The sequence below is a fragment of the Amblyraja radiata genome, chromosome 26, assembly GCF_010909765.2.
Source record: "Amblyraja radiata isolate CabotCenter1 chromosome 26, sAmbRad1.1.pri, whole genome shotgun sequence".
Lineage (NCBI taxonomy): Eukaryota > Metazoa > Chordata > Chondrichthyes > Rajiformes > Rajidae > Amblyraja > Amblyraja radiata.
The window spans coordinates 23,049,043-23,070,379 of NC_045981.1; the positions used below are offsets into that span (position 1 = coordinate 23,049,043).

General features: G+C 41.7%; 1 protein-coding gene across 2 annotated transcripts in view; it reads left to right on the top strand.

The window, feature by feature from the left end:
- LOC116988057 (protein outspread-like) overlaps positions 1-21,337 on the top strand; it is a 298,795-nt gene that overhangs the window by 61,880 nt on the left and 215,578 nt on the right. The gene's annotated exons all lie outside the window — the stretch shown is intronic.

A 21,337-nucleotide genomic window follows, 5' to 3' on the forward strand; every position in this document is an offset into this window, starting at 1 on the left:
CACACGTGTTCCCTCTGTATCCCATAGTTCAGCTCTTGCACTCCCTCCCCCAGTCGAAAGAAGGCCAGAGTCCATCTAGTCCTCACCTTTCACCCATCAGCCGTTGCAAACAGCACATCATCCTCCGACAATTTTGTCTCCTCCAACAGGATTCCACCACGAGTCAAATCTTCCCCAAATCTTCTCCTTTCGGCTTTCCGCAGAGACCATTCTCTTTGCACTCCCTAGTCATCCCACTAGTTCCACTGCTCGTATCCCTGTCGTGAGCACATCTTCCCCAACTAACAGTAGGCCATTAAAGACTTCACCCATCCTGAGGTCATCTGTTGCCAGCCCTGTTTTTTTTTCTTTTTTTTTTCTTCTAGCCTTCTCGAGTTTTCAGTCTGAAGAAAGTTATTGTGCTGAATATTGAGTTATTGGCACTTATTCCTCATCTTGGGCGTAGACGGAGGAATTGAGAGTAGGGGATAGAGCCACATCTTCCCATCTCCACCCCTTTCCGCAGAGACCGTTCCCTCTGCAACTACCTGGCCAACTCGTCCCTTCCCACACAAACCACCCTCCCCAGGAACTTTCCCCTGCAATCGCCGAAGATGCAACACATGTCCCCATCCTTCTCCCGTCGACTCCATCCAAGTACCCCGACAGTCTTTTCAGGCGAGGCAGAGGTTCACTTGCACTTCCTACAACCTCGTCTACTGTATCTGGTGGTGCAGGTGTGGACTCCTGTATATTGGCGAGGCCAAGCGCAGGCTCGGCGATCGTTTCGCTGAACACCTCCATTCAGTCCGCTTAAACTCACCTGATCTCCCAGTTGCTCTACACTATAACAAGCCCCTTCCATTCCCAATCTGACCTTTCTGTCCTGGGCCTCCTCCATTGTCGGATTAAAATTGGAGAAACAACACCTCATATTTTGCTTGGGTAGCTTACACCCCACCGGTATGAATATTGACTTGCTTCTCTAACTTCAAGTACCCCTTGCTTTCCCTCTATCTCCATCCCCTCCCCCTTCCCAGTTCTCCGACCAGTCTTACTGTCTCCGACTACATTTTATCTCTGTGCCGCCCGCACCCCTGACATCAGTCTGTAGAAGGGTCTCAACCTGAAACGTCAACCATTCCTTCTCTCCAGAGATTCTGCCTGTTCCGCTGAGTCCAGCATTGTGTATCTATCTTCGATTTAAACCAGCATCTACAGTTCTTTCCTACATGGTTATATTTGGTAATGAGCAATTCTGCTATTGGATTTTGACATTTTGTAATCCTATACACCTTAATTGGCTGAGTTTTCGCATTTCATTGAAATTATATTTAAATGTTTGAGATTATTTTGTAGTTTTGTATTTCTCAGTTTGCTCTGGAGCACATAGATATCCAGATGTTACAAGGTCAAGATTTAGTTAGACAATCTGTTTCCATCTTCTGATCGTCTCTCTTAAGTTGATTACATTAACCCAATAAAAAAAAAAAAAAATGTAAGTTCTCTTTGCATGCAGCTTTTGCACCTTGGGAATTCCATTAACACCTGAGGGGTCTAAAGCTCACTTTTATAAACTATTGGACACTTCTTTTATTTAAAATCAGCAGTGGAATTCTCAGAATCCAAGGGATATGTGTAATTTTCAGAATAGTTATTTCTGGGCACAATATATTTTATGGTTTATGTCATAAACAGTTATTTTTGATACCACATTGGTTTAAGTGAATATTAGTTTTAATTGACACAATACAGATTTGCTCTCAGTAATTGGTCAATGGCATAGTTTTCATTTATTGATAGGTTTTGATGTTAATTAGCGTTTTTTTAATGACGTTTTTGATGGTGAATTTCAGCATAGTTTTCGGCATGGCATCAAATTGCTTTGTCTTTAACAATTATTCATAATTTTCAATTTAAAACTGCTTTTTTATTTGAGTGCTCATATTTTGAACATTCAGAATGAATTTGGAGATGACTGCGTTCTTACAATTTTGGCATTGTGTTATCACATAGCTTGTCATACAAAATCGAATAAATATGGCACAAATGGAAACAAAACTGTTTGAATGTGTCCTGATAAGACAATTATTTACAAAGATATTGATCTTGTGACTTTCTGCTTGTGACGTTCCTCATATAAAAGAAAAAGGGGGCATAGAAGTATGTTATGTGGAAAGACAAAAAATGCTGGAGTTATTCGGCGGGTCATGCAGCATCTTTGGATAGAAGGAATGGGTAACGTTTTGGGTCGAGACCTTTCAGACAGAGTCAGGAGCGACAGATACGGAAGGATGAGGTGTGAAAACGAGACATCAATGGTGACGAAGTTCAAGGAAAATGTAGAATAGACATTTGTTAGCTAGGGGAAAGTGACAACGCAACATACAAAGATAAAATGTAATCGGGAGGACAGTCAGACTGGTCGGAGAACTAGGATGGAGGAGGGATAGAGAGAGAGAGAGAGAGAGAGAGGGAAAGCAAGGGTTACTTGAAGTTAGAGAAGTCAATATTTATACCGCTGGGTTGTAAGCTGTTCCTTCCTCCACAAATATTATGTGTCAGTGCTATTGTTCTGAATTGCTTTGCGAAGAGCCTTGAAGAGAATTTGAACATTTATAATATCAATGTTATAAAACAGGATGTCTATAGAAGGATGTCTATAGAAGAGAGAGATGCTGATTATTCATACTCTCTCCCCCCTGCCCCCACTTATATAAGCCTTACCATCTTGTATAAAAATAAATACAGACTTGATTTATTGGTTTTCTTTGTAAATAATTATTAATGCTGAACTAGTGAATTATTGCTTCATGAATATTTAAATATTATATGTGGGACTTTACTGGTACCTGACCTGTAATTACTCATTATTTTGTATCAATTGCATTTCATTTCTCTTCTGCTCCCTTTCCTACCCTACAACAATTGTCAATCTGTTAAAAAAATGTTTTACATTCCCATACTGTTCAATTTTTGTCGACATGTTCACTTATTGACTTTATCTTCCTTCATTCGTCCATTGCCTTCTTTGTGTCTGTTTAATGTTTATATAAGCGCATAGTTTTGTATTTGCATCTTTTTCAATTTTGTCATTAGGAGAATTAACATGTATATCTCTTATTGTAAATTGCAATAGTCTAATAATCCAAGGATGAGCTTGAATGGTGGGTCTCCAAATATATTTTGCAGTAATCACAATTTGTTTTCTTTTCTGATTTCATTTTAAATGTGGAAGTATAAATGCAGATGAGGGAGATTGCTTGAATTTGAGATCGTCTTGAGTGCCTGGTACTTCCAAGTACATTGGAAAGCCCATTTTTGTTATTAAGAATTATGCATGAAATCAAATCCCTGATGGATTGCAAGTCGTGAACTTCCATAAGTTTAGATTTTTGTAAATTTTGTTAAACTGAAACCTTATCTGAATCAGTCTGTTCCATTACATTAATGTCTTGGATCATTTTAAAAGATCAATTTGGTTCCATTCTAGCTTACTGGAAGGCGTTCTCTGAACTTTCCTGTGGCAAGGAATTGGCAAGCAGTAGGTCTGTTCTTTTCTTCCAGACACGTACCTTTTGTAGTTTAAAGATAAGAATGATCAATAATACTCAAAAATCCTGTGTGATCGAGCACAATTTAAAATAAAACCATTAAGTGCTGGTAATTTGATTCATTAGGTCAGGCAGCATCCATTGAGAGAAGCAGATTTAATGTTTCAGTTACTATTTGAATTGACTTGCAGAAGTGCAGAGAAGGGGGGTGGGGGAGGGCTGGAGACAACAACAATGTCTTGAGAGTGAATGGCACAAATGGTGTTGGTGCTACTTGCAGCAAGATGGTGAAAACTTGATAATTGCAACTGATCTGTATGGAGGAGGTGACAATAGCAGAAGAAAAATAAGAGTAGCAGAGAAGAATTACATTGGACCTGAATGACGGTAGACTGGGATCGCTGACTCAACTGGGTTCCAGGCTTGCATCCACCCCCCACCCCCCCCCAAGATTAGGGTTTGGATAGATATGTGAAACTAGGATGTTATAGCCATCATGGAAACCTGGCTAAGGGAGGGATAGAACTGGTAGCTTAATGTTCTAGTGAGACTGAGGTGGTTGTGAAGGAGCATGGGGAGTTGCTTTAGTCGTTCAGGAGAATATTCCAATGGTACTTTGTTGTCACATGTGCCTAGAAACGGTGAAATTCTTTATTTCAGTAAAATCATACCAAACATGAGCACAACCATATGTACAAAAATGCGACGATTGTGTAAGAATAGTAGACCACTGAGACATTACTCAGAGACACCGCGTTTCTGGCATTTTTCAAGTATAAAATTAATAAAAACATTGTATCTTACCTTGACCGGAAAGACCCATTGTCCTGGCAGTAGCACTGGGTTGGTGTTGCATGGGCCAGCCTACTGTGACGATGTTGTTAATGTCCCTTGCACTGCCAACCTTTGCTAGATCTGGGTGCTTGATCTCTGTGGGGATTTCAGCTGTGCTCCATCCATGCAATCTACTGTCTGTTGCAGAGCCTCCAGTAGCCCATTCTGCTAACAGCAGAACATCACTACTTCATACTGAGGTGACATTTCTGAAGGATTGTCCAGTGAGCATGGACGGGTAGAGCTGAGAAATAAAAAGGTGATTGGTAATATATAGAAACATAGAAAATAGGTGCAGGAGTAGGCCATTCGGCCCTTCGAGCCTGCACCGCCATTCAATATGATCATGGCTGATCATCCAACTCAGTATCCTGTACCTGCCTTCTCTCCATATCCCCTGATCCCTTTAGCCACAAGGGTCACATCTAACTCACTCTTAAATATAGCCAATGAACTGGCCTCAACTACCTTCTGTGGCAGAGAGTTCCAGAGATTCACCATTCTCTGTGTGAAAAATGTTTTTCTCATCTCGGTCCTAAAGGATTTCCCCTTTATCCTTAAACTGTGACCCCTTGTCCTGGACTTCCCCAACATCGGGAACAATCTTCCTGCATCTAGCCTGTCCAACCCCTTAAGAATTTTGTAAGTTTCTATATAATCAATTTGTTGGGATTGTACAAATGCCCTTAAATAGTTAATGGAAATTACAGGAACAAATATGCAGGGTAATTATTATTAAAGCTTTATTTCAGACACAGGTCCATATAACACATCAAACAGTACAAAGAATTACAAAGATACATTAAAAAATTGCATATTAGCCTAAAATATATATAAGCTATTGCACCAATGCCGTCTTAGCCTAGAAGTGAATCTATAGCAGCTTTTCAGAGGGCTGACTAGGGCTTCAATTATGTGGTTCTCTGATTTGTCCAGGCGACACATAAAACTAAACATCAGCTGTCTTAAGAGTGCCTCACAGGTTGGCACTCTAGTGGACACAAACAATTGACTGGCACTATGCCACATAGGGACACAAAGTAGCAACCTCATTGCATCATTGTATGCAACCTTAAGCCTCTGCATACTCTTTCTTATAATTAGACCACAATTGAGCAGTATATAACGGTGTGATGTAGGTTCTGAACAGGTAACACGTCACAGAATCAGAGCACATATAAAACTTCCTTATAAGCATGTTGGCTTGAAGATAAATTTTACAGCGCTGTCGGTAGAGGTTTTTGTCATCCTTCCAGTCATCAGATATGACATGACCTAAGTATTTAATTTCCTCACACACAGCAAGAGGACTGTCTGACAAATAAAAGGTCGGAAAAGTTGATTCCCTGTCCTCAGCGCTTCTAATTACCATTATGCGGCTTTTCTTAGCGTTATACTTAATGTCATAATCAAGGCCATACTGAGATCACACCTTCAGCATCTGCTGCAGCCCAGCACTATATGGACAGAGCAGGACCAGGTCATCTGCATACATCAGAATGCAAGCCTAAAACAATTGACACAGTAGGTGATTTAAATATACTTTTAAACTTTCCCAATATAGATTGGGACTGCCATAGTGCCAATTACTTGGACTGAGTGGAATTTGTGTTCGGGAACGTTTTCAAGGGAGAGGGCAAAGGTGAAGGAATTGACCAAAATAAGTGACTGAACTGTCAGTGGGTGAGCCTTTTGGGACCCATAAACCACAGCTCTGTTAGCTTTAACGTGGACCTGCCCTTATTGGGACTAGGCCAGAGCTGCCAACTCTCATGCATTGAGCGTGAGAATCACGCATTTCGCCAAATTCTCACGCTGATCACAGAAGTTCTCACGCTCTGTCGTGAGAAATTCTGTGATCAACAAGAATTTCAAAACTTGTATCAACTGCATGGTCCGCGGGAGTTGGAGCTCTTGGGTCTAGCGAAATCAAGGGATATGGGGAAAAAACAGGAAAGAGGTACTGATTTTAGATGAACAGCCATGATCATATTGAATGTCAGTGCAGGCTCGAAGGGCCGAATGGCCTATTCCTGCACCTATTTTCGATGTTTCTATGCTTGAGTATATGGCAATAAAACTCGACCACTTGATTTTGAAGCATTCTGATGGCTGTGGGGAAGTAGTTGTTCCTGAACCTGGATGTTGCAGATTTCAGGCTCCTGTACCTTCTACCTGATGGCAGCGGAGAGATGAGTGTGTGGCCAGGATGGTGTGTCCTTGATGATGCTGGCAGCCTTTTTGAGGCAGCGACTGTGATAGATCCCCTCGATGGTAGGGAAGTCAGAGCCAATGATGGACTGGACAGTGTTTACAACTTTTAGCAGCTTTTTCCACACCTGGACGCTCAGGTTGCCCTACCAAGCCATGATTCAACCGGTCAGCATGCTCTCAGGTTCGAGAGAGTCCTCCTTGACATACCAACTCTCTGTAATCTTCTCAGGAAGTAGAGGCGCTGATCTGCTTTCTTTATGATTGCATCAGTGTTCTGGGACCAGGAGAGATCTTCGGAAATATGCACGCCCAGGAATTTGAACTTCTTGACCCTTTCCACCATAAACGGGACTGTGGGTTCCCATCCTACCCCTTCCGAAGTCCACAATCAGTTCCTTGGTTTTGCTGGTGTTGAGAGCCAGGTTATTGTGCTGGCACCATTTGGTCAATCGGTCGATCTCACTTCTATACTCTGACTCGTCCCCATCAGTGATACGTCCCACAACAGTGGTGTCGTCGGCGAACTTGATGATGGAGTTCGCACTATGTCTGGCTACGCAGTCATGAGTATAGAGTGAGTACAGCAGGGGGCTAAGCACGCAGCCTTGAGGTGCTCCCATGCTGATTGTTATCGAGGATGACACATTTCCACCAATATGGACGGACAGCGGTCTGTGAATGAGGAAGTCGAGGATGCAATTGCAGAGGGATGTGCAGAGATCCAGATCTGAGAGCTTGATAACCAGCTTGGAGGGGATGATGGTATTAAATGCCGAGCTGTAGTCAATGAATAACAGCCTGACATATGAGTTTTTGTGGTCTAGAGTGGAGTGGAGAGCCAGTGACTGTTATCTCCTCCTTCCCATCAGCCATCAGGTTCTTGAACAATCCTGCACAACCAGGTCTCAACACTGAACGACCATGGACTTTGCACAACTATGGTTGTTCTACATACTTTTTTTTGCAAAATCATGGTTGGTTCACTGAGAATAAATGTATTGTGTATTTATTGTTGTTGCATCCAGTATGACTGTAAAGCTACAGCATGAATGTCATTGTTCTGATTCCTATCTGGTGCATATGACAAATACTTGAATATTGTGGTGTGTGTACACAAATTTAAAATCAGCCGACAACTTGAGAAATAAGTTAAAAAACATTTTGTGAGGTGATGACTTCAGAGTTACAAAAAAGTTCAACGTCTGCACGGAACAGTCAAATCTAAATATAATAAATGCATAGGTGGATGGAAGAGGGAAAGGCTTTGAAACAAATGGCTGAGGCTACATTAGAAGTGGAAACTGGCTTCTTTGCATCAACCATCAGGTTCTTGAACAGGCTGTGCAGTCAAAAACCCAACTCGAAGAGCCAGAAATGACATCAGTGACATTAACAATGTGGATTTACTACAAATTGTTCCATGCATAAAAATGCATACAATGGGAAATATATCCTGGGTTTTATCACAGTTTACTCCTAATCGCTGATTTACCAGCTTGCAGGTTAGCCGTGGTAAGTTTTAAAAGAACTGTGCCCGTGCCAAACCATTTATCAAGGAACTATGAATGTTAAAAGGATTTAAACACATGTTTGTGCATCAAAATTCATGATTTGTCAGCTAAGACTAACAGCAGGAAGGTCATTCTCCAACGGATAGTGTGCTAACCAATTATTTGGTTCCTGGGGTGGAAGATTGCAACCTTCATGTGGTCCGCCCTGTTTCGACGAATGCAATCAACCAGGCGTGCTCAATCAAATAAGGTCAAATAGAACAAGTCGTCCTACAACTTTAGGCTCTGCACCCCCATACGCAAGAAGAATGAGCAATTTACCATTATCAAGAATTCACTCGGAATTCTGTATAAAAGTGCATAGAGGTGATTTACATCACTGAAAACATACACTTTGATGCTACATCTGAAGAAAACCACAACTCCAAGGGCACTGCGTACTCTCAATATAAAGAAGTGTCAGACTCGATTTTGTGTTCTAGTTTCACAAGTTGGGTTTGAACCTAATCGAGGTACCTAACCATATTTAACATATGTTAAAATTCTTGCTTAGAATTATTTTATTTCAACACAGCAAAACCCCTAGTAGGCTCAATTATCAAGACCACTCCTCAAAATATAAGATACATATGTAATACAATAATCACACGTCATACACACTTTCCATACCAAAAAGAAATATATTTCTATAAATCTAAACAAAGTCTAATGTTTACAGTCCTACTAAGACACAATACATTTCATAAATGGTTTGACTACAATTTTACACAGTTTAAAATACTATTACCTATGTATTAAAACATTAATTATATGAGTTTGCCGAATTACACAGTTTCTAAGTTAAATTCAAACCCACACACCTCCAAACTCAAAGCATACATGGGTCGTAAATCTGTCAACAATTGATGATATGTGTTTTGTGTCAGGATACAGCTTCATTCTAATTTGCAGCCCCTTTTCCTGCTATCTGCAAGGCCTTTTACAAATATTACAGAACAAAGGTAGATTCACAACCAGACCATTACCTCAGAATTACATCTGCTTCTTCGACTTTCTATAAACAGAAGGAAGGTCACAAATCCATCAATCTGATTCTTTTCCTCTCCAAACATCCATCCCGTATCTTAACCTCATTATAATTTAACATAGCCAAAGCTAACCACAGAGTATTATCTCTCAGCCTTGAATTCTGTCTCGAACTCAGCATAACCGGCCATAACTCTTCATCTTTATGTCAAATCAGAGCTTAAACATGTGCCATAGAGAAAGAGCAGATGACCTCAGGCCTAAGAAGAGGCCCTATTCAGTAATCCATTCTTTAACACAAAATCATATCAAATACAATTTCCTCCAGCGTTATAATTGCCTCAAAGCAATAAACTAAGCTATGCAGGTTCAGATTAGCGTTTCTATGTTTTGATTAATCTGTTCGCTGTATGTGTCTCTTTGAACTTTATTTCTTTAGGATACATGTGTTTCTGAAAACCTTAAGCTTTTCTTTTGCAAATTACCTAGCTTATATAAAAGTCACTATCCGAGCGGTTCTATTATATAATATTTCCTCACATGTAATGTTCCCTCCGCTTGTACTGCAATAAAGACTATGAGTTATAACCTCTATGTGTGGGTCTCATCATTCAACACTTGGTACTGTGGCAATGTTTAGGGAAGTTGCGTAAAATTCTGGAAATATTCAGCAGTAGGATCCATCCCATGGTTACAGGATAACCTCTCCCTCAATGTCAGCAAGATGAAGGAACTGGTTATTGACTTAAGGATGGTGGAGTACATGAACCAATCAGTGTGGAAGTGTCAGTGGTTGAGAGCTTCAAATTTCTTGGCTTTAATTTTACCAATGATCTGTTGTAGACCAATCACATTAATATGCAAGCCAAGAAGACACACCAACGCCTCCATTTCCCGAGGAGACTGAGGAAATTCGGCATGTCTCTCGTGACTCTCACAAACTTTCAACAGATGCACCATACTTTCGGGTTGCATCACAGATTGGTTTGGGAACAGCTATGCTGTTCTTGGGCATCAATATTATGGATGCCCTTTTAAAGCAGGTGGAGACCTTGGAACCCGTAGTATTGAGAGGTTTAGGATGTATATGAAAACTGTCAGTTGGTCTGTGCAAGAGAATCCTCGGAGGGAGAATTTCATTGTGTAACTACTCTGCATTAAGGGGGTGAATATTTGAATCAATTGCAGACCAGAATAGCATGTAGCTGAGAAGTGCCCAGCATTATAGAATTGCTAGTATTTATAACTAATTGATGTAATCTGAAGACCATTCATACTGATGATACAAGAAGTCCAGATACGACCTTGGTAAGGCCATCAAAAAGGCCACAAGGGACTTCTGCTCCAAACTGGAGGATGAGGCGGATGTTCGACAGCTGTGGCGGGGCCTGAATGCAATCACCTCCTACAAGGCGAAATCAGGAGGCAGCTCGAATGTCGGCAAAATATCACTCCCTGATGAGCTCAATGCGTTTTATGCACGCTTTGATAGGGAGAACCCCCATTCGCTGTGATGGTATTTCAGTCTCAGCCACAGAAGCCGACACCAGGAAATCCTTCAGATGGGTGTACCCTCGAAAAGCGCCTGGTCGTGTTCTTAAAAACCTATGCGGACCAACTGGCTGGATTTTTAAGGACATTTTCAACCTCTCACTTCTGAGGTCTGAGGTTCTCACCTGCTTCAAAAGGGCATCAATTATACCAGTGCCCAAGAAGAGTAAGGTGACGTGCCTCAATGACTATCGACCTGTGGCACTAACGCCTGTGGTGATGAAGTGGTTTGAGAGGTTGATCATGGCGCAAATCAACTCCTACCTCGACAAAAACCTGGACCCACTGCAGTTCGCTTACCGCCACAACAGATCAACGGTGGATGCGATCTCGCTGGTCCTCCACTCCGCTCTGGACCACTTGGACAACAAAAACTCATATGTCAGGCTGTTCATTGATTACAGCTCGGCATTTAATACAATCATCCCCTCCAAGCTGGTTACCAAACTCGCAGAACTGGGTCTCTACACATCCCTCTGCAATTGGATCCTCAACTTCCTCATTCTCAGACCACAGTCTGTTCTTATTGGTGGAAATGTGTCAGACTCGATAACAATCAGCATGGGAGCACCTCGAGGCTGCGTGCTCAGCCCCCTGCTGTACTCGCTCTATACTCATGACTGCGTAGCCGGTCATAGTGCGAACTCCATCAAGTTCGCTGACGACACCACTGTTGTGGGATGTATCACTGATGGGAATGAGTCAGAGTATAGAAGAGAGATCGAGCAACTGTCCATATGGTGCCAGGACAATAACCTGGCCCTCAACACCAGCAAAACCAAGGAACTGATTGTGGACTTTGGAAGGATGGGGACCCACAGTCCCGTTTATATCAACGGGTTGATGGTTGAAAGGGCCAAGAGCTTCAAATTCCTGGGCGTGCACATCTCTGAAGATCTTTCCTGTTCCGCGAACACTGATGCAATTATTAAGAAAGCACATCAGCGCCTCTACTTCCTGAGAAGATTACGGAGAGTCGGTCTGTCACTGAGTACTCTCTCTAACTTCTGCAGGTGCACAGTAGAGAGCATGCTGACCGGATGCATCGTGGCTTGGTTCGGCAACTTGGTTCGGACCCACACCATCCTGGCCACACACTCATCTCCCTGCTACCTTCAGGTAGAAGGTACAGGAGCCTTAAGACTGCAACGACCAGGTTCAGGAATAGCTACTTCCCCACAGCCATTAGGCTATTAAACTTGGCTCGGACAAAACTCTGAACATTAATAGCCCATTATCTGTTATTTGCACTTTATCAGTTTATTTATTCATGTGTGTATATATTTATATAATGGTATATGGACACACTGATCTGTTTTGTAGTCAATGCCTACTATGTTCTGTGTGCTGAAGCAAAGCAATAATTTCATTGTCCTATCAGGGACACATGACAATACACTCACTTGAACTTGAATCTACCATTATTAATATTCTATTAATATAGCCCCAAAATGTCACTTGCAATAAGTTGATCGGCTTATGGTGAACCGGAGAATGGTGCCAGGAGAAAAGATTATTCGATTGTGGGAGTTTTGTGAAAGGCGCAAAGGTGGGATAAGGTGGGTGTTGAGAAATTCTATTACATTACAGAACTATACCATTACTGCTCTAAATGGGATGTAAATTATCAATATGCAATCTCAGATTTGAAGAAACTATCTCATATTCTGAATGTTTTAATGTTGCTTTCCTGGCGTTTTTGTGAATTTGGGCACTGTTTCATTTATAATTTTAAATAATAGTTCTGGCATTTCATAAGTAGCATTTGCAATATTACTGGTGACATTTTAATTCCGACAGTGTCTAATTATGTCGTATCATTGCCTCGAATGGAAAATTAATCCAAATAACTTCTGGTTAATGTTACAAGCTTATGGTTTTAATTCGTACAACTTGTTCCTTTCGGGCTGTTCGGGTGATATTTTTTTTGAACAATGCAAACACCTTATCTAGGCAAATGCGTTAATTAATATCTTAGAAATTAAACTCTGATAGACTAATCATAGAATTATTTTTCCAAACATACTTGCCTGCACTTTAAAACAATAACCAATAGTGATAATCAATTTCTTCTTTGTGACATAGTTACGTTTTTGCCTTGGCATCATGTGGTTGTGTGTTCAGGTTCCAGAGTTTACAGTCCTATAGGGTTATGGTTGATCTTTGACAGGTCAACTCCAAGTTGAGCATTGTGTGGTTCAGGTACTGAACTCGGGCATGACAGTCAAGAACTGCTGGGTTGCATTAGGTGGCTTTGTTATCCTTTTGCACTCATATGTTTTTTATTTCTTGAACTTCCTTTACTTTTTTTGTTTATTATATTATCTATTGAGTACTGTGTTTACAAACCTGCTGTGCTGCTGTTGTGAGTAAGAATTTCATTGTTCCATTTCGATACATATGACAATAACACACTTTCGACTCTTAAATATATGAGAGTATATCAAAATTCATGACCTAATTGTGGCAGGAATTACCTATAATGTGTCTGAGGCGGTGAAAATAGAAACTGAGAAGCCTTTTTTCATTTGGTAAAGCAGTGTTTTGATATGTTTGGTAGACATGTTCTCAAAGATACTCTTGGTTCACACACTTTCTATAGTTTTACAATGATTTCAGCACAAAATATTGATTTATGAATCAGACAACACAACAATCATACATACTTTTTGATGGTAGTATGTCAGAGCTCTGGGCCATCTTTCTTCCAGTTGGTGAGTCTCAACTTTACAGATGAATATTACTGTTCATGAATTGCTGCAGGTCTTCCTCTGTGCAGGATGTGCGTGGTCAGCATAGAGCAAGTTCAGAGTCAGACTGTTTAATTGTCATATCTACTGGCAACATAACAATAAAATGTCGCTTGCAGCCTTGCTGCCCATTAATGTAAGAAGACGACGAATTAATGTACAATTAATATACAATATTCAATAATACAATAAATTATTAATCAGAAATACTTTGTAACAAGACCATAATTGACTCTCTTCCTCTCCCCCTCCCCCTCCCCCTCCCCCTCCCCCTCTCCCTCTCCTTATTGTCATCTTGCAACAGTTGTTCAGTGCAAAACGACAAGACGTTTCCCAGGGAATACCAGAGCATCGCACATAAAACTTAAACATTTCACACCAAAATAAAGACAATAAAAACAATCCAGTCCATGATAAAAACAATAGGAATAGTTAAAAAGTGCAGGTAAAAAACAGCAACATTAAAATACAAGTAAAACCACTCATATATTGTCCAGGGCAGCTGATTTAAGTGGCCAGTGCCAGAGTTGTTATTAAATTGTCAGTGCAAAAAAGCAGCAGAATCAGGTGGAGTGACTGTTTAGCAGCCTCACAGCCTGTGGAAGGAAGCTGTTTAGCAGTCTGGTTGTCTGGGCTTTGATGCTACGGTATCTCTTGCCTGATGGCAGGAGATCCAGATGTGTGTGGAGGGGGTGCAGCCTGCCTTTTGCTATGCTCAGCGCTTTTTTCAGGCAGCGGCTCTGGAACAGTTCTTGTACCGAGGGTAGGGAGACGCCAATGATCCTCTCTTCTCCCCTCACTACCCTCTGCAGAGCCTTCCTGTCTGAGCAGTTGCAGTTGGAGTACCACATGTTAATGCAGTACGATAGTTATTGAGGAGGCAGTATTGATAGTTCCTACTGATTGTGGTCTGCTGACAAGGATCCAATTACATAGGGAGGAACAGAGACCAGTTCTCTGGGTTTGACACGTTTGGAGAGGATGATGGTGTAGTAGATGAACAACAGCCTGATGTACATGTTCTTATTGTCCAAGTGGTACAGTCCAATTCCCAATGAGGAGCTGGTGTACTTTTGGTATGATCCTTGTGGGTAAGGTTGGAGTTTCATCTGAATGCTTTAAGAGATAGCTAATCTAAGTAACATCCACCAGACTGATCAACGCTGTAACAACGGGTTGAGCTATGTCAGAAAATGCAGTTGTCTCCTCGGGGCAAGTTTGACTTCAAAACAGATGACATTAAGAAAGAGGTTGTTGTCTTGACACCATGTTAATGAGCGCTCTATCTCCTTCCTGAACTCCGTCCCATTGTTGTTTTGAGAACTGTCTTGTTGTTGTTTGACATCCTGCCCATGACAGCGATGTCATCTTTAAACTTATGGATGGAGTAGAGAAGAACTTCGCTGCACAGTCATGAGGTTATAGGGTGATTTCACGAAAGGTCACTGGAGCGTAAATCCCCACTCACGTGACCGAAAATTTTAACTGGGGGACAAGCGTCACTTCCGGTACATGTTAGTGAATGGGAAAACACGCACTTTCACACCCGTTAAAAACATCGAAAACGGACAGTTTTTGAGCTGCAATTAAGTGAGCCAGTCTGGGTGACCGTGAGGAACAGCTACCTAAATTTACAGTCCAAAAAAAAGATAGAAACTAAGGTAAATACAAGAGGGAGCTGAAGGGGCCAAAAAGGCGGAAGTGCTAGCGGACATTTGCCGTGGAGATTTAAAGATCCAAAATATCGGGAATTATCGCGTTTGCTCGCTGCATTTCATCAAAAGTAAGGCATTATTGACTTTGTTATCTTTATTCATTTGTTAGATGAAAAGTATTAAAAGTTAGAAGCAAATTTACAGACGAGGGATTTTTGAAATCAAGAGGTAAATCTCTACCGTTTCGGCGTTGGGTTTTCGAGGAGATGTGAATCAAAGGCGAAATGACACGCACCCAGAGTTTTAATAAGTACTAGACCAAGTGCAGACCCGTTGGGTCTGTCCCCCCAACGTGCGGTTGCGGGGGGGGGGGAGGCAGCATGCGGCATCACAAACTCTAACGACTCTCACACACACACACTAACTACCCCCCACCCCCCCGCACACACGCTAACTACCCCCCTTGATATTATATTAATATTATTAATTTGCTCCTTTCACCCATAACCGCCCTATCTACTGACGCACAGCCCCCAACTCGCAGGCGCATATAGGGGGGGGGGGGGGGGGGGGGGAAGACTATTATTCTGGGGAAGGAAGTTTGTGAAAAATGAGGAAGAAATCTAGGGAGGGCAGAGTGCCATTTTTCAGATGTCACAACAGCCCTTTCAGGAGGATATGACAGACCCTGGTTTGAAGAAGAGCAAGAAAGAGTTCCCTAATGCCTAGCATCAATATTTGGCATAACAAGATCACAAGAGTTTACGATTATTTAAATGGTAAATGGAGCTTCAGAAGCGTGTTCATTTTGCATGTTAAAACCCACCCGAGAACCATGGGCGAGTTTGCAAATTTACTGACGGATTTCTAACTTTTAATACTTTTCATCTAACAAATGAATCTAACAAAGTCAATAATGCCTTACTTTTGATGAAATGCAGCGAGCAAACGCGATAATTCCCGATATTTTGGATCTTTAAATCTCCACGGCAAATGTCCGCTAGCACTTCCGCCTTTTTGGCCCCTTCAGCTCCCTCTTGTATTTACCTTAGTTTCTATCTTTTTTTTGGACTGTAAATTTAGGTAGCTGTTCCTCGCGGTCACCCCGACTGGATCACTTAATTGCAGCTCAAAAACTGGCCCTTTTCGATGTTTTTAACGGGTGTGAAAGTGCGTGATTTCCCATTCACTAACATGTACCGGAAGTGACGCTTGTCCCCCAGTTAAAATTTTCGGTCACGTGAGTGGGGATTTACGCTCCAGTGACCTTTCGTGAAATCACCCTATAGGGAGTATAGCAAGTGGCTGAGAACACACTTACTTGCCGGGCACTGGTGTTGAGAATTATGTGGCCAATAGGTCAGAAAGTGACAGACATGTCACTGGATCCTCAATGGACTTCATGGTTTTTCCATGGTTTCTGGTTGTGAAACGCACACATTGTCATCTTTGGTACACAATCCTCTACATTCTTATGAAGTCAGTGACGGCATTGACGTATTCATTTAGATTGGCTGCAGAATACTTGAATGTCCATCGACTCAAAGCAGTCAAAGGATCTTGTCTGTTTCCTCGGACCAGCAGTTTCTGAACTGGATCCCCCCTGCTTTGATTTCTGCTTGTATAGATGCATAGCCAGGTGGTCAAATTTACCAAAGTATGGTGAGGTCATAGGGTGGTGGGCATCTTCTGTTGTATAGCAATGTACGGGGGTTTGGTAGCAAGCTCTTTAGGTGTTTGAAATCTCAGTTTTTTTAGGGAAAAGGCATCAGGATACATCGTTCCTAGGCTCTTGGTACGTGTTTGTAGTAAGCTCCGCAGCCGTCGAGATAGATGAAGTGAATTCCTCCGACAGGTCGTAGGGACAACACTTCACTGTTAATTATTTTAAGCCCAGCGAAAAGGAGCCCATCTGGACTGCCACGATCAGGAATCATGAGGAGTTGATTAGGAAGCTGATCTAACCCTCACCCTGGTTAAGTGAGAAGCACTTGTGTTGTATGGCATGGCAGGTGAAGCAGGAATGTGCCTTGCCTGTGCAAAACAGAGCACACAGCTGTCTTTCAATTTTTTAGGGTGGGTGAGTCTAGTTTTAAGTTCATCCACATGTTTTCATAGCTTGGGTGTTTGCCCGCAGTAACCATGTTTCAGCCTCACCTTCAGTGGAACACGTTCTCATGTTTCCCAGGTAGGTGGCTGCTCCTGGTCAGGCCCACGAGTTGGTGCATGTAGTAAGCCATTTTGCACTGTGCTCTGGGATCCGGGACTTGGGTGGTGACATCGGGTGCTCTGAAGGTCGGGCTCCTGGCCTGGGTTAGGTCGTGATCTTGTATAAGAGTACAGTTGACTGCAGTAAACTGAAACAATTCCTTATTATTGTGGTAAATGTATAAATATTCACCAATTTTGTTCAAGCCTGAGTGATTTTGACTGAACACAATGACCCTAAATCTAGGTGGAATTAAAAGCCAGAAGGTTTTTAACGGGACACACGGCACAGATGTAAGTCCAGAAGTGGGGCAGGCAGTTGGCTCGGGTAGAACCTACGATGCCTGCTGCTTGGACCTGTGAATGGCCTTGGTCGGGCCCAGGAGCAATCTGACAGAGATCCTGACCAACCCACCTCCCTCTGTACAGGGTGATCCAAGATCAGGAGCATGGGGCTGAAATGAAGCCAAAACCTGAGAAGCCCCTTTAGATACTCTAAACAGGGGCCATAATCTCCCAAACTCCACATCTATATACACACACACAAGTACACAGACTCTTCCAGGCCATAGAAGTGACAGGCTGGTAAGTCCGTGAATAGACTTAAAAACCTATTTCGTGGCACTGTTCTGTGCAACACACTCCACCATAGGTTCGTGATATAAAGGGGGAGGTTTTGCGTGTAGAGAGACTTCCAATGGTGTCCCTTCTTGCTGTCAGATGGTAAAACTAACCTCCAGACAACTAACGGTGTGGCCAGACGTAAGATGAAGGCAAGTATGTGTAGAGTGTGCAGGAGTAGTCTATACAGTAAGCATCGCATCACGGAATACACGTTGGCGGAACGGCTCATGTTTGGAACCAGCTCCGGGGAAAGATCACAGGGCTTGGGTTCGATGAACAATCACGTCTGCTGTCAATTGTATTCAATCATCCGTAGAGGTATTTGTTGACATACCAGAACTAAAATAAATGTTCTTTATCTTTCTCTGTACAGGCTCAAATTAGTAAATTTAACACAAATTGCAGATCAATTGTTTATAACATTGTGTCAGGCAGTGCATTTAATCTGGTAGGGGCTGGGTAAATATAACTTAATTACTTTAATGATTCATCATCCATACGCGTATTGTTTCGCTTCTTAGATTATGAACATTATGTAATTGTGTTCGTGTAGATCTCAGAATATAGTTGCATGGAGAGAGTAGAGCAGGTGGCTGATCATGTAACTTTGAAATGGCCGTACCAATGGTCAGCAAGGAGAAGGAGTTCCGTTGTTAAGGACACTTTCCCAATCTTCCAATCTACTGGCATTTGCACTTTTTTTTATTGGCACTTTATGTAGCTGTAACACTATTTTGTATTCAATTTATTTTTCCTTTTGCATAGTTCCTGTTGTACCTGTGTATGATATGATTACACCTGTGTATGGTATGATCTCCCTGGATAGCATGCAAAACCGTTTTACACTATATCATAGTACATGTGACAATAATAAACCAATACAATACCAGTCCGTACTGACTGAAGCTGTGAATAAGGAAGTCAATGATCCAGTAACGTAGGAAGGGGCAGAGACCCAATTCCTTGATTTTGATGGAGTTTGGAAGGGATGATGGCATTAAGTGCCGAGACGATGAACAACAGCCTGACTTTGGTACAAGTGGCTTAGCGGAGAGCCAGCAAGATTGCATCGTTGTGGCAGTAGATGAGTTGAAGTGGGTCCAGTTCATTACTATGTCAGGAGTTGATGTGCCTTGTAACCAATCTTTCAAAGTACTTCACAACGGATGTAAGTGCCACTGGTTGGCGATTGTTGAGGCATGTTCTTTGCTGTTCTCGGGCATCGATATTATGGATGTCCTTTTAAAGCAGATGGAGACCTTGGAAGCCGTAGAATTGAGAGGTTTAGGATGTATATGAAAACTGCCAATTGGTTTGTGCAGGTTTTGGGAATGCAGTACACCATCAGAAATGGATGCTTTCTGGCAGTTCACCCACAAAATGTCTTCTGACATCAATCGTAGAGACTAAGTTCACAAGGTTGTCTTGGGCATGCTTCGAAGTGAGCATACAAAGTATTGAGCTTGTCTTAGAGTGATATGTCGCTCCATCTTGAGCTAATTGGTTTTGCCTTATAGGAAGTGAGGGCATGTAAGCCATACCAGAGAGTGGTAGCTGTGTGGAATGAGCTTCCAGTGAAGGTGGTGGAGGCAGGTTCGTTTTTATCATTTAAAAATAAATTGGATAGTTATATGGATGGGAAAGGAATGGAGGGTTATGGTCTGAGCGCAGGTATATGGGACTAGGGGAGACTATGCGTTCGGCACGGACTAGAGGGGTCGAGATGGCCTGTTTCCGTGCTGTAATTGTTATATGGTTATATTATATGGTTATACCACAGTTGCCAAGTGTCAGTTGGAGCATCCAGTTTAGTCCAGAAGTGTCTCTTTGCAATCTTGATGTTTTCCGACCTGGCCTACATCTGACTCTAGATTGCCTGACTTGAATGCCAAGGTCTGGTGCTCAGTAGATTACAGATCTCCTGGTTCATCCAAAGCTTCTGATTAAGGAACACTTGGATGGTCTTAGTAGGAATGTGTCCATCCTCTGTGTAAAGTTGCATTTTCTAGTACCTCAGTAAAAAGAAACGCTAATTCAGAGTGTCTCTGAGGATCCTCCAGGGCTTCTACTCAACGGCTGTTGAAAGCATTTTGTCCGGAAATATCACGATTTGGATAGGGAACTGCTCTGCCCAGGATAAGAAGGCTCTGCAGAGAGTAGTGCGTTTGGCCGAACGCACTATGGGAACTGCACTTGCCCCCCTGCAGGAACTATACATCAGAAGGTGTAACTCCAGAGCCAACAAGATCATGGGAGACCCCTTCCACCCCAGCAATGGACTGTTCCAGCTGCTACGGTCAGGCAAACGCCTCCGTTGCCATGCTGTGAGAACGGAGAGGATGAGAAGGAGTTTCTTCCCAGAGGCCATTAGGTCTGTAAATTCCTAACTCTCCAGGGACTAACTTTACTGTACTATTTTACTGTTGTGTGGTGTCTTTTTAAAATTGCTGTTTTTTTCCTTTTTCTTCCTTCCCTCCCACAATTATGTAATATGTGAATATGTGATTTTGTTCCATTCTGTTTGTAGTTTGTTTATGCACAATTCGCGAGCATTGCCACTTCATTTCACTGCACATCTCGTATGTGACGAATAAACTTGACTTGACTAATCTTGAAGTCAGTATTAATTATGTGATTCCCTGAAACTGATAGAAAATGGTGTTGCAATGAAAAGTCTAATTTATGTAATTTTCCAGTTTGATCCAACTGATTTTAATTTAAATATTATAAAAATAAAGAACCATGTTCAATTTTGTTTTGCAGGGTGACTGTTAGTACACACAATTTGTTGGTCTAGAACGCTTTCTGTGCTTTGTACAAAAATTGCCATATTTGGCTATGTTGCAATGAACTGCAGTCATTACTGCAAGTTCTTGGGAACAATTATCCTTAAATCATAAAAACCACAGACCCTGTGGACATGCCTGTGATTTACATTCCAAAGGTTTTGCGCTTCAGTATTTGTAAAATAACGTCAGAGAGTCCTGCTAAGAATGGACAGTTAGGCTATAAATGGTTATAGGATGAATGATTGCCTTAGTCAATTTTTCCATCACTTGATAAAACTGCTTAACAGTTGAAAATTATGCAAAATGTATTGTCTCTTTTTACATTTATTGTTTTTGTGATAACTAATGCGATGCTTCGTAGAATTTGAAATTCACAAGAATCCTCCATTTTCAAGCAGCGCAGTTACATCTAGAAACCAGACAAACTGAATATAAAAATCAGAGTTTTTGGTTCAACAAAACATGTACGTATCGAATTATGCAAAGAAGTCCAATCATTTTTATTTAAACTCCGTCAAACAAGTTGAAATTGGAAAACTTACTTCATGCTGTTTTGTAATCAAATAATTTGCATTTCTTGCCATTGCAACTTTCTGGAACTTCCATGGTTACCAGAAATCTAGGGAGTACCCTAAGTATATT